The 13,114-nt window shown below is 50.0% G+C and overlaps 1 long non-coding RNA gene across 2 annotated transcripts in view; it reads left to right on the forward strand.

The window, feature by feature from the left end:
• Nucleotides 1-13,114, forward strand: part of LOC104987365 — a 24,387-nt gene that overhangs the window by 8,561 nt on the left and 2,712 nt on the right. For both annotated transcript variants that reach the window (XR_825123.1, XR_825124.1), the window contains exons 3-4: nt 11,288-11,398; nt 12,721-12,838. This is a non-coding gene — a long non-coding RNA (uncharacterized LOC104987365). The remainder of the gene's footprint in view (nt 1-11,287; nt 11,399-12,720; nt 12,839-13,114) is intronic.

Genomic DNA, 13,114 nt, shown 5'->3' on the forward strand with positions numbered 1-13,114 from the left:
GGAGGGGGCAATGTAGACCCCGTGAGGTTTGCGAGGCCTTTGCCTCGGTCCCTGAAGTCTTCCCGGGTGGCACGAAAAGCCTGAGAGTCCCTCCTCCCAGGGACCAGCGGCACTCTGGCTTCTGGCTCGAATGGGGAGCGGGAAACCAGGCATCGCAAGCTTCTGAGATGCGGGGTCAATTCCCGGACTTCGACGCCATCGGCCGTCGCATCTTTCCACGCGTTTTTCGGTCTCTGTCGTGTCTGTACCGCAGCGTCTCTGAGTCTTTTTCTGTCTTGGACTCTGCTTCTCTCTCTGTCCTCCCCCTCTCCCAGTGTACCCTTTCCCCAACCTCCACCGGCGGGCGACCAGGAGGCTGCGGCGATACAGGCGTGGGCAGCGGCAGCCAGGCGGCTGCGTGGAAGAGGCGGCGACTGCAGCCAGGAGGCGGGGTTGGTTGTTATCTTTGGTTATCTAGCTGTATGAGTGGTGTGGAGTCTTCATAAAGCTAGATAACCGAAAGTAAAAATAACCCCATACACTGCGCAGAGGGGCCCCTGGAAAGCTGGCGGCACGGGCGGGCGGGAGGCCTAAGGGAGGGGCTAAAGCCGTGAGGACCCACGGGCCTTGGGAGGCGAGAAGAGGACCCGGCGGCCCTCGGGCCTCAAGACCGCACCGGCTGGGGCGTCTTTCCACCCTCCAACTTCGGTCCGCGCAGGTAGGAGTCGCAGTCCTGTTTCACTTTCGCCAGGCGCGATGCAATGCCTTCCACCGCCTAGTTGCGGGGTAGCAGAAAGGGCGTAATGGTTACCTCCCGAGACCTGGCCGTTTCTGGCACTCAGCGCCCGGGAACGCTGCTCCAAGGGAGAGATCTCTTGAAATCTCGTTTTGGGGTTATTCCGGGCAGTGCCTGGGGTTCCTGGCCCAGGCCTCTCCCGCGGGCGCTGGGAAACGGCTTCCCGAAGGCTATTCACAGCTATTGCTGGGGCCGAAGAGTTTGGGGGAGGTCACCATAGAATGCTAGTCTTGGCTTTGATCTGCTCCCTAAAGCCCCGTCGGTCTATTCAGCTTGGTCGGGTGCTAAGAGTCGCGGAGCGGGAGATAGGCGGAGGGAGGCTGAAGTACTAGGGGTCCAGGCTGGTTGCTCATGGGGAGCCTTTTTGCCCAGGCAGGATTGTGGGCAACGGAGTGCAAAGTATTTCTCAGCCCCCTTGTTTTCATATTCTTTCCTCCTTCCCACTCAGGACCTGAATTTGATGTTTTGCAAAGCTTCTCATGCCAGCTTTCTCTTCACTGACCAAAGGGGTTGTGATGGGGTCTTTCAGGACACACTACCTTCCCACCCCATCCTTACTGTCTTGGAAATCATCTCCAAGAGCAAACGGCCTCAAGGAGCTCAAACACAAAGGAATTTGTAGCTTGGTATTTATGCTGCTGGGAGAAAGCAAAGAATTAGAGAGATTAATCAGGGCCTTTCCTAAAAGAATCCATTTATCTGGCCTGACCTAAATATTTTAAGCAAAAGAGTGTTTAGGTGCAGTTGGGTGGAGGATGGTCTAGTCACTAGGGAGAATAAAAGTAACAGGCAGCAAAACTAGAAGTAGCTCCCTGTGCATTTATTACCTGTTCCCATCCCAACACACCCCCCCACCATGCCCCCCTCCACCCCACCCCCGCATTCCAGAACACAGGGCAGGGTCCTAAGGAGTCTAAAGGGAGCTGGAGAACTGGGCAAACGACCTTGTACTGACTCCTGTTTCCCCTGTAAATTTAAAATTTCCTCCCAGGAGCTGATTTTATAGCTAGAAGATTATGATTCAATTATATATTATGTGGCAGGAATATTGGGGACTCCAAACTAAAACAATTGGGCTTCAGAGAGTCCAGAGTACATATGTCTTCTTTCTTCCGAGGTTTGGAGGAAAGGGAGATTAGCAGACTTTGTCTATTTCAGCTCTTTTGAAATCTAGCTTTTTTTGGGGGGAGGGGGGCAACTGGAGACAGGATTAGGGAGAAAGGGAGTGGGATTGGGGCAGGCACTAATAATCCCTAACGCCACACCGCCACACCGTATTTCTCCTAAGAGCACTCTGCCTGCAAGCCTTTCTTTGATCCTCCAGCCCTGTGAGGTAGCTGTTATTAACCGCATTTTACAAACAGGAGCCACAGACTCAAATGAATCGCTAATGTCACTCAGTGGTTTCAAACCCAATACTTTTTTTTCTTCTCTACTTCTCTACACTTGCCTGAGGGAAGGACTGAGAGGCGAGGTGGATAGGCTGAGATGGGGGTGAGAGGGGAGGGAATCCATGCACCAGGCAAGAAGGAAAGCCGGCTGAGAGATGCAAGGCCCGGTTGTGAACACAGGTTGACCTTTTTTTTTTTTTTAAGTTTTCTTATAGCTGGCTGGAAATATGTATTCTGGATCTGCTAAGGCTCATAAGGCTCATCCACATGAGACTCAACCTATATTATTAGCCATACAATTTGGATTTATATTATTATTGTCATATTCTATTAGCACATTTGACCACAGAATCTCCAAAGGAGAAGAGAGGGCCTGAGGGAAGTGGTGGGTTGAGGGTTTACATCCGACAAAACAAGCTCCTCGGTGGAAAAGGCAAATAGGGTTTGCATCTGCCTCATGTGTGGGTGTATAGATGGGGTTGTCAAGAGAATGATGGGTGACAATGTTCATGAGCTGTATATGTCTGCTTATGAGGGTGAGAAACGGAGTGATGTGTGAGCTGGTGTGAGATTGGATGTGAGTGATCCCTGATGGGGAGGAAGCTCTAATGTGAGATTAGGAATTCCTGGCTACTTATAGCTATAGATCCAATAGAGAAAGAGACACTCTGGAATATGGAGGGGTTTACCAAATGCTGCCGTCACAGTGACACCACAGAGTCCTCCTTCTGCCTTCCCAACCTTTATACCAAATAGCACCTTCTTCAGCTAAACCCAGTAGGAGAACTGATGGAATAGGGATGCGTGGAGGCAGGGTTGAAGTTTCTCTTTTGTATCATTACATTTCTGTGTCCAAGAATTTTTAGGTCTGTTCACATCTTGCTATAGCCACCTATTCCTACTGGAAAACAAATTCTAAGCTGGTTTCTTTACCCATTTCTCTCCTCAGTCCTTTATCCCAATACCCTCTCCTATTGAATTTGGAGTCCAGACGTTCAAAGGCAATTTTCTTCTAAATATTTGTCTCAAGTTTTGCATTTTCACTCACACCCTCACCCCGGGGCAAATTTTTCATAGGTCTAGGCATCAAAAGGGTTTTGTTGAAAGATCCTTGCAATAATAGAAATCATCACAGTCAGAAGTCTAGGGAGAGAAAGAGAATGAGCAAATGTGACTGAACACGGTGTAGATTTAGGTGCCATTATTTACCAGCTTCTGATCAGATATTTGTTCAGTGGGGGTAAGAATTTGTATCCTCAGGGTTGTTACATGGAACAAATGAAGAATTCTCTATAAATAAAGATCTTGTACATTATGATACCCACAGGTAATGAGTAATTCTTTGACTGCAGAGGGGGATAAAGGCTACAGTTTGGAACAACTGTTTGAAAGCATATGATTGATCTCAGAATGCAAAAAGGACAGCTTTTTGGCATATTCTAGGCTGAGGATCTCAAAAGATTTAAATTTAAGGAAGTTCCTCTTCCTCTTCTAGCTTTGAAATCAAGGAGGGACTCTTGGGACCTGAGGAAGCAGTGTCTGAAGCTTGGGGGAAGAGGAACAGACTCTGGAAAGTCTGTTAAGGAAAGAGGCTGGAGTCCACGTGGCAGAATGGCCTTTGAATTTTTTTCTCCTTAGTAAATCTTACCATGTATTGGTAAGAGTATTTAGGATTGGTAAACTGACTTATGTAGATAGAGAGATATGGCTTGTATAAATGACAATTCCAAATTTATCCTATTAAGCTTCTAGAGTTACTAAAAAGAGTTTATTAAATTAAAGGACCAGATAGTGGGTGTAATTAAGGAACCAAAGAGCATGCAGACTTTTCTTCATTGCTCAGTGACTCACAGAAGGAATGTTTTCTGTCCTTTGGCCTCCCAGCCCCAGCCCCCACCTTCTCAGCCACCTACTCCTGATTCCCAAGGTTGATACCTCACCAGAGAGCACAGGCCCCTCTGCATTCTTCCACATCTGGAAGTCTTTCTTGAGTTCTGGACTTCCCGAGGCTTGGGAGTGGGAATCCTGATATTTATTTTTCCACCTCCTTTCCACTCGGATATTCTGGGGATATTTGACCTTTCTTCCTCCCTTCCTTTGCTACTGAGACCTCAGAGATCTTGAGTAGTTATAGCACTGTCTCATCCAGGGCAGGGTGTGCCAACTTCCCTAGTTGTTAAATGAGTTTCGGTTAATGCTTTAAAATTACTGGGAGGAAAGAATAGGCAAAACTATAAAAAACATTCTTGGAGCTCTGAGGAGAATGAGGAGTAGGGCTATGGAAGGTAAGGTTGGGCTGGAGCGTATTTAGATAGGAGAGAGTTAGAGAGAAGGGGAACCCTTCTTTGCCACCCAGGCTCTCCCAGGGCTCAGAGCGACACCCTCCTCCTCCTGCCCTAATCCCCCCATTAAGGCTGCTCTGAGTTTGTTATGACAGCGGCTGAAGGCAGCTGAATTGCTGTTTGCTGTGTCTGCTAATTGGACTGAAGGGTTGGAATCTGGACACTGAAAGAGACCATTGTTGCTGTTTACCTTCCACAACTGCCTCCCTGGGGACCTTCTGGGTGAAGGGGAACAGCATGCCCTTGGGGTCATTGCACCCATTCCCTGTCTCTGTGCAAGGGACCAGGGTGGGGGGAAGTGTATCTCATTGCCTTGGGGTGGTGTAAGCTCTCACAGCAGGGAAGGGACAGGCCCAACACCTGAGTCAGTCTCCAGGTCAGGCTTGGGGCCACTGAGAACTCCTAGGCAAGGGGAGGTTACACGGGCTTGTCCTTCTCCTCCCTCTTCATTCCCTTCTTCAGGGGCCCTAGCCTTGCCCTCTTCCTCCAGCTGATCAGGCTTAACCCCTGAAAATTTTTGCATTTGCTTTCTTCCAGACCAGTGATTCTCAACTTGGTTATGCACTAAAATCATCTAGGAAGCTTTTTAAAAGTTACTGATATTTGGGTCCAGCACATCCCAGAGTGCCTGAGAATAAGGCCTAGGCATCAGTATCATTTAAAAGCTCCCTTGGTATTTCTAAATGTGCAGTTAGGGCTAAGAACCACTGATATAGTCTTATCACTCTGCCTGGCAAACACACACTCACACACATACACACACATGTACACATGCAAGCAGGCACACATGCCCTTTCCTATCTTTCCTACCTTTCTACCCACCCCCTCAGGCTCCTAATAGCTATAATACTATCAGGCAGATTGTATATCTTCTTCATCTTTATTACTGAATTCCTTGTAGGAGCCTTAGAATTTAGGATGGAATTTAGAGGTCTGTAATCCATCAACTGCTTCAATCTGAACTATACCCTAAGGGCAGGAACTATGACTCCATATCCCTGTGGATTTGGAGGGACACTTACATCATTAGGGATGAAGGAGTGTGAGGATTAGAGTTTCATTGACTCTTAATCTCTTCCTTCCCCAAAGTAGTATTGGCTATTTGGAGATCTTCAGAGAGGAGATACAGATGTATTTCTTCAGAAATACATCTGCCCCTCTCCTTACTGTTTCCAAATGTTTCTGCTTCCTCTCTTCCCTTTAGTTTTCACCTGGGGTGAATGGGTGTTCCACCACTCTCCTGCCCTCTTTCCGCCACAAGAGCACCAGAACCGTATCCAGCACCACGGACAGCTCCCAGGCGACGAATGAGGTGGCTGTGCTGACCCCCTTTGCAGGGGTTAGGAGGGGCTCCTGTCTGCACGGTTATATATCAAAGACTAGAATTTTAATCTTTGGGAGTTGTTTGCAGGCAATTGATAAGTCTCAGGGAGAGGAGGAGGCTGATGGCAGTTGTCATTCCATCTCCAGGAAATTGGGTTTGTCTACTTTGGAGAGTCTGAATGAGAGGGCTCCAGCAGCAGGAAGGTTGAGGGTTAAATTTCTGGAAGAATTTAAGCTAAGGTCATATAGGATTCAGGCTCCCCTGGTGGCTCAGAGGTAAATAACCCACCTGCCAATCCAGGAGACACTGGAGACCCTGGTTGGATCCCTGGGTCAGGAAGATCCTCTGGAGGAGGAAATGGCAATGCACTCCAGTATTCTTGCCTGGGAAATCCCATGGACAGAGGAGCCTGGTGAGCTATAGTCCATGGGGTTGCAAAAGAGTCAGATACAACTGAGCAATGAAACAATAACAACACGTAAGAAACAGAGTGTGTGGATCAGGTAGAGCCTTAGATGGCATCAATTCTATATCCCTTATTTTACAGATTCCCAAGAGAGTGGAAGAGATATGACCAAGGTCACTTAGCTGGTTAGTGGAAAGGCCAAAATCCTGGTTTTGGATTTGGCTTTGGAAAGGCCAGGCTCCTGGTTTCCATCCTGGCCCTGTTTATTGTATCTGATACCTCTTTAAGGACTCTCCCTGCTTGAGTTGGGTAGAGCAGGCCTATTGCAGGTAGGTAGAGTTCACCGATTGTCCCCATACAAAAAAGGACAGGATGTATGTCCGGGCATATGAGGTGTCCACACAAGCCAGGAAGAGCTGGAATTGACTGTTCTGTCTGAGAAGGCTTGAAAGGGAGGCCTCAGGGAGAAGCACAGGGGAAGGCATACCTAGCAGTAGCTGATAAGCCCATGGGAGGAAAAGCAAGGAGGCAACCATCTGCCAGGGCAGAGAGGGCAGTGGGTGGCCGCAAGGAGTCTCCAGAGGCCAGCAAGAGCCACACAGACTGGAACGCAGCCTGGGAAAGGCCCTTCTGTGTGCCCAGTCCTGCCCCCCCCAACACCGAAAGCCTAGAAACAAAGGGGCCATTCTCTCTAGGATTTGATGCCGCCATCTCCGGCTGGCAGTGCCAGGTGGTGGGGGCATCAGGGGGTGTCAATCCATTATCCCCCCGAACTCTCTAGGTCCTCTGGGGCTGGATGTTGGGAAGGTGGGTGTTCCATGCTATGTTGCCATGGCAACCACCCCAACCCCCACCTTCCAAAGCACAAAGAGAGACAGCTTGTACCCCCCACTCCCAGGAAGAACCTGGGTCTGGTTGGGAATCTTCCCTTGGGAATCCTCCTTTCTGATGCACAAGCCATGGTGTGCATAAGCATCACCCTCTTCAGCTGAAGGTTCAGCCATCAGCAGACCATATAGGCAGGGAGGCTGGTATATCCAGAGTCTCTGGGCAAAGTTGTGTAAGAGAGTCCCTTGTACTTGATCCTCTCTCCCTCCAAGCTCTCCCGTCCCTCACCTATAGCCAAGGCCATCCTAGGCCTTCTCAGCTGAAGTGACAGGGCCTTGACCTTCTTCTCTTTCCCAGAAGTGAAGGACACCTCACTATTCCCAGCAAGCCCCCAGGCTGTGGGAACGGAGAAGAGGGGGTCACTCCTGCCACCTTCCATCTGCACCCTCCGCCATTACTCATTAGGCATTCTGCCCCTCCTTCCGCTCGTTAAGCCTGATTTGCATATATTTGCATAATACAACTCATTTGCATTCCAGGAGGCTCTTGGTAGGAGCCAGGAGAAAAGGGGAGGGGGGCCAGAGAAGAGAGAAAAGGGGAGAGATTTTGTTTTCATCAAAGTATGTGTGTTGGGGAGGGGGAGGTGACAGGAAGAAGACCGAAATAAAAACTCACACTACTTTCTTTCTTCCTTTCTGCTCTCCCTCCCTGAGCTGGACTCAAATGCCAAAAAGAGATGCCAAGGGGCCGGCTTTTCTGTCCTTTTTTTGTCTTGCTTCCTCCGGCCTTGGCTCCCCAGCCTGGCCCCCCACCTTGTTGGGCTCAGGCTTCAGAAAGAAAGGGGCAGGGGTAGGAAGCAAGGCTGTGGGAACGGAAAAAGGAGGCCACCATCTTAGGTAGCCGGAACCAATAAAATGGCCGCCTCTGACAGGTGTGGGCTGAGAGCCAGCCCTGGCTGGAGGGCATGCAGGGAGGTGAGACCACAAGAAGGACTTTCTGGCTGACCAGGAACACGGTTCCGTCTTCCTCCTAGTGGAATTGGGAAAAGAGGATGGGGAGAGAAGGAAGGAAGGAGAGATGAGAGACGGCAGCCCAGAGCAGACGTGAGCCTCACACAGGAGCAGGGCTGGTAGAGAGGTCTCTGTGCTGAGTTTAGTTCCAGACAACTAATGAGTGTCAGTGGACTTGGAGGACTATGAATAGTTTAAAAAAAAAAAAAAACTGGAGGAATCAGAACTGGGAGTATCAGCAGGAGAGGGAAGGGGCAAAGATGTGGGCAGGCAGGATAATCTGTCAGTTTGAGGGGTCTGTGAAGGGCTGCTATGTACTTGAGATGAAGTTCCCAGTCTTCTCTCCTCAGCCCATCAGTCTGGCTTCCACCTTCGTGACTGGTCATACCTGTACCTTCTCCAGCCACTCACATAGACTCTTCAGCCAGACCCAGTGGCCCTTGTTTAAGCCTGGTGACCTCTGGGGAACATTTCATACTGATGTCTTCTCCTTTTGCCTTTGGTTCTTCTGTTGTATCCCTGACATGTGTTCTAGTCATTCAGTCCTCTGGGTAGATCAAGTCTCCAGCCAGAAGTGTTTCCCAAGGTTTTGCTCAGTTTATTTTTCCTTTCCATTCACATCCTTTTACTTTTTATCATTTCAACCGTCATTTGGAATTATTAACACTCATTTCTTTAAACTCAAGACTTGTACCCTAACTACCACCTGTGGTCCTGCCACTAGGCTCCTAGATCAGACTGGAGTGGTGCATCTGATTGGCTAACCCTGGATCACATGACCAGGCCCTGGTTGCAAGGAAACCTGGGAAAGTTGTTCTTTGTGACCCCATGGACTGCAGCACACCAGGCTTCCCTATCCTTCACTAACTCCTGGAGTTTGCTCAAACTCATGTCCATTGAGTTGATGATGCCATACAACCATCTCATCCTTTGGTTTCTGCAGTAGCATATAAGTACAGTCTCCCTCCAAAACTCCTGAGATGGCCATTCCTCAGACATAAGGAAGGCATTCAGATGTTTATTCACTCAGTATTGTGCTTCAAGACTTGCCCCATGTTCCTGCTTCCCTACCTCTATCAAGAGCATCGTTAAATTTCTAGGTCCTCTACAAATCCTGAGCATTATCCTGGGATTTGCCCTCTTCCTTCCCCTTCACCCAGATCATTCACATCAGAACCCATCCCTTCGTCCTTTGTAGTCTTCTCATGTCCATGCCTTCTTTTGCCTTACCTGTCAGCTCGTTCATTCAACAGGCATTTATTGGGTGCCTACTGTGTGCCAAGTGCTATGCTGAAGAGGAAGGTGGAATACAAAGCTGCTTTGAGGGCCTAGATACCTAGTGGGGAGGCAGACACAAGTGATTACAAGATAGTATGAAGGCTGCGGTCCGGAAGACCTTTGCGTGGGGACAGCATGGGGGCTGAAGCCCTGGGATACCTTAGAGGAGTTGAGGAAGGCTTCCTGGAGGGCTGCCAAAAGATAAGTAATCAAATAAAAGGGATAAACGTGATCAAAGCTAAGTAGGGGGCTGATAGTCTAAGGAGTTGGAGTAAGTGCCTAGTGGGGAGTGGATAGCATATGTGAAGGCAAGACAGTATGGAAGAGCAGGTCATATAAGGCGACCATAGTGTCCACCAGAGAGAGGCTGGATTGGGAGGAGTTGGGAAATGGAGTCAGAAATCCAGTTATTAGGAGACTTACGTGTTTCACCAGGGCAATTGGATTTGATAGGGGTACTGGGAAGTTAGCTGACAGCCTCAGAGATGCTGGGTGTGGAGTATGGCTCAGGGGCAGCACATAACCACCCGCAGCATGCAGGGGGATACCCGAATCTAGCTGCCCACTGAGCCCGGCACCAACCAGATATTTAACTGCCTCTTGGCTGGTACTGAACAAAAGGAGGATCATGAAAGGACAGTGTCACCTGAAGAAGGGTCTCTGCCTCTCCCCCATCTAGAATCCCCCTCACTCCTCTCAGCCACACACACCTGCAGGCTCAGGAAGTTCCCCGGGAGGAGATGCAGAGAAGCCAATGTTGGTCCCCAGCACCGTGAGTGCCCTGAGGTCAGGGCAGGGGATGGGCCTCTGGGGACTGGAGTGTAGAACGGTTTCGGTCTTGGAAACTTCCTGGAGGAGAGAGTGATGGAGAGTGCAAGGGAGGATCTGGGGTGGGCCAAGGCTCTGAGGAGATTCTTTCCAGAGAAGGGGTGAGAGGCTGGAGAGACAACTGAGGAAAGGATGAGGCCACTGTGGGCCACTCGGGTGGAATGGGCATGGCGGGGGATGCTGCCTACCGCCCCTCCCCCAGGCCCAGCCTCTGCACAAAGGCCTCTCTATGAGTGGCTGTGGAAGTGGCCCTGTCAGGTGAGGGGGCTTAGCTCTCAGTGCCCATTGTGGGTGGGCTGGAATGGGGTTGGAGGAGCGGGAGGAATAGGGGTGGCTTCAAGCTTTAATCGAGTCCTAGAAGAAATAGAAGCCAAGACTTGGCCAGGGAGGCCATTCCCAGGACAGGCTCCTCTCCACACCAAGACCCTGCCCCGCTCCCTTTCCATGTCTTTTCAGGTGTGACTGCAAGGCCTGTCCAGCCTGCCTTCCCCAACTGTACATGCCCTCCCACAGTGCCTCTGAGGCTGGCCCCACACAGACCCTCTTTCTTCTTCTCGGCAGAGAGTCCCCTCCAGCTCTCTATGGAGCTACCCCTCCAGAGACGGCTGTGTTGGGAGGGTGGAAATTCAAGTCTGACCAGAGCTCAAAAGGAGTCTAAGGTCCCTTCAGTCTCCAAATCCAGGGGGTTTTCTCTCCTTGCCTGGCCTCAGCATCACACTGACTAATCAGCAGTGCGGGTCTGACCTCCCCTACCTCCAATCCCCATTGTGTATGCTCTCCTAGCTAATAAAAGTTTGGACTGGGCACTGGAAGTGGTAGAATGATAGAAGACACCTCAGTTTATAGGTTGCTCACAGATTTGCTGGAGGGGCTCCATCCACAAGAAGAACAGCAAAAGAAGGAGGTTTGGGATTTTGACTCTGGAGACAGGCTGGTCAAAAGACAAATTCTGTCTTCCCTCCCTTACTAGCTGTGTGCATGCATGCTCAGTTACTCAGTGGTGGCCAACTCTTTGCAATCCCACGGACTGTAGCCTTCCAGGTTCCTCTGTCTGTGGAATTCTCCAGGCAAGAATACTGAAGGAGGTTGCCATTCCCTTCTCCAGGAACCTTCCTGACCCAGGGATTGAACTTGCCTCTCCTGCTTCTCCTGTATCGGCAGGCAGATTCTTTACCACTAAGCCACCTGGGAAGCCCTACTAGCTGCGTGGCCTTAGGCAAGTAACTTAATGTCTTGGATCCTAGCTTCCTTCCACAGTTATCCTGAGGATCAAATGGATCAGTGTGGATGAAAGTGTTTTACGAGACTGTGTGCAGATGTCCAGTGCCCCTTCTAAATGACACAGAGGAACTGAGGGACGCAGAGTTAAAGGGGCCATTATAGACAGGTGGGGACAATCAAGGAAGGCCTCCAAAGTTTGGAAATGAGGGAGTGGATTGCTGGGGAGACGAGCAAAGGGACTCTGGCCTGTCTGGGAGGCATGGCCAGGTTCTGTGGACTGGCTGGTTCTCTCTGGTCTCAGGCGGGCCAGCATCTTGCTGAGACTGGCTTGGGAGGCATTTGTTTCTAACTAAGTGGCCAAATGGACTCCATGGCCACAGCTTCTTTCATCCTTCTCAGGAAGAATTTCCCGCTGGCCCTGTGGGGACACTGTCCAGCACTTCTGGGAAGAGAGGGAGGGCGGAGTGAAGCCCGATTTCCCCACGTTGCCCCGACCTGCTCTGCTCCCTCATCTCAGAGTTCACCAGAGGGAACATTAGCCAGACACTGTGACCCGCCCTCCCCCCCAACACACACACTGAATGTGTACAAAATGGTACCTCCAAGCCCCACCACTTTGGACCCTCCCAAGTCCCTGATTTTATGGTTCCTTATCAATGTCAGGAATGTGCTAAATTCAGACCAATTTAGATCTCTTGGCCTGTGGGCCAGGGAGACTGAACAGGAGGGTCTTTTGTCTCTGAGCAGTCATCCCTTGTTGTACACAAGCGAGAGTCAGGAGAGGGAATGATTTTGGCATCGTCCCCCACAAATAGCACTGGAGTCTTTCAGCCTGGAGGGAAAGGCCAGGCTGAGGCTGGCATATGGAGGGAGAGCCCTGGGCACAGGGGGCATAAGCGTCACCCAGCTGGGGCTACCTTCTGCCGGGTTTGTCCATCCGGCACCAGCTGGCTTCCCGGCACTGCCCCCGCAACCAACTAAATTCCTTCTTCTGCTGTTACCATGGCAATTGGCTGCCATCTTGTACTTGGGGCACGATCTCATATCCGGATTTTCCCATGGGGTTCCTGGAGGATGGGAGATAGTTCTCAGGGGATTTAGCCTTCCTCCTGATATCCACCCAATAAAAATTCCTATTAATGTATGATTTTTTTTAATTAAAAAAAAAAAACCGGAGGCTTACTATATGTCAGGCTCTGCTAGATATTCCCTATGTGTTATTTAATATGTGAGGTAAATGAGGTTAATGAGGTAAAATTTAAGAGAGTACTACTCAGGTTCCTGTTTCTGTGACAGACTTCTCCTCTCTCCAACCAGGAAATTTCATGATCTTGCTTATTCCTGTCTTGGAAAATCCTTTCCAATGTCTAACCAAGATCTGTACTGCTGAAGTACCAGTTCTTTGACCTATGGCTTGACATGGCTGATTTGAGAGGTAAGGAAGGAAGCACCCCCCAGTTTCAGCCACATTATTGAGCTTCCCGGGCTCCAGCTGTTGGGATAGGAGAGCTGAGACTTGGGTAGATTGGGGAGAGGCTCAGGTGCCCCTTAAAGACTTGGAGGTCCCAAGTCTAAAACTTTTGTTTAAAGAGGTAGAGTCAGTGTCACAAAATGCTTTGTAATCTCCCTTCCTTGTCCCCCTCCCCACCCAAGAAAGAGGCAGGAGCAGGAGGCCATTGGAAAGTAGTAGTCTCCCAGGCTCCTCCATCCA

Source organism: Bison bison, unplaced genomic scaffold, assembly GCF_000754665.1.
Source record: "Bison bison bison isolate TAMUID 2011002044 unplaced genomic scaffold, Bison_UMD1.0 scf7180017864093, whole genome shotgun sequence".
Classification (NCBI taxonomy): Eukaryota; Metazoa; Chordata; class Mammalia; order Artiodactyla; family Bovidae; genus Bison; species Bison bison.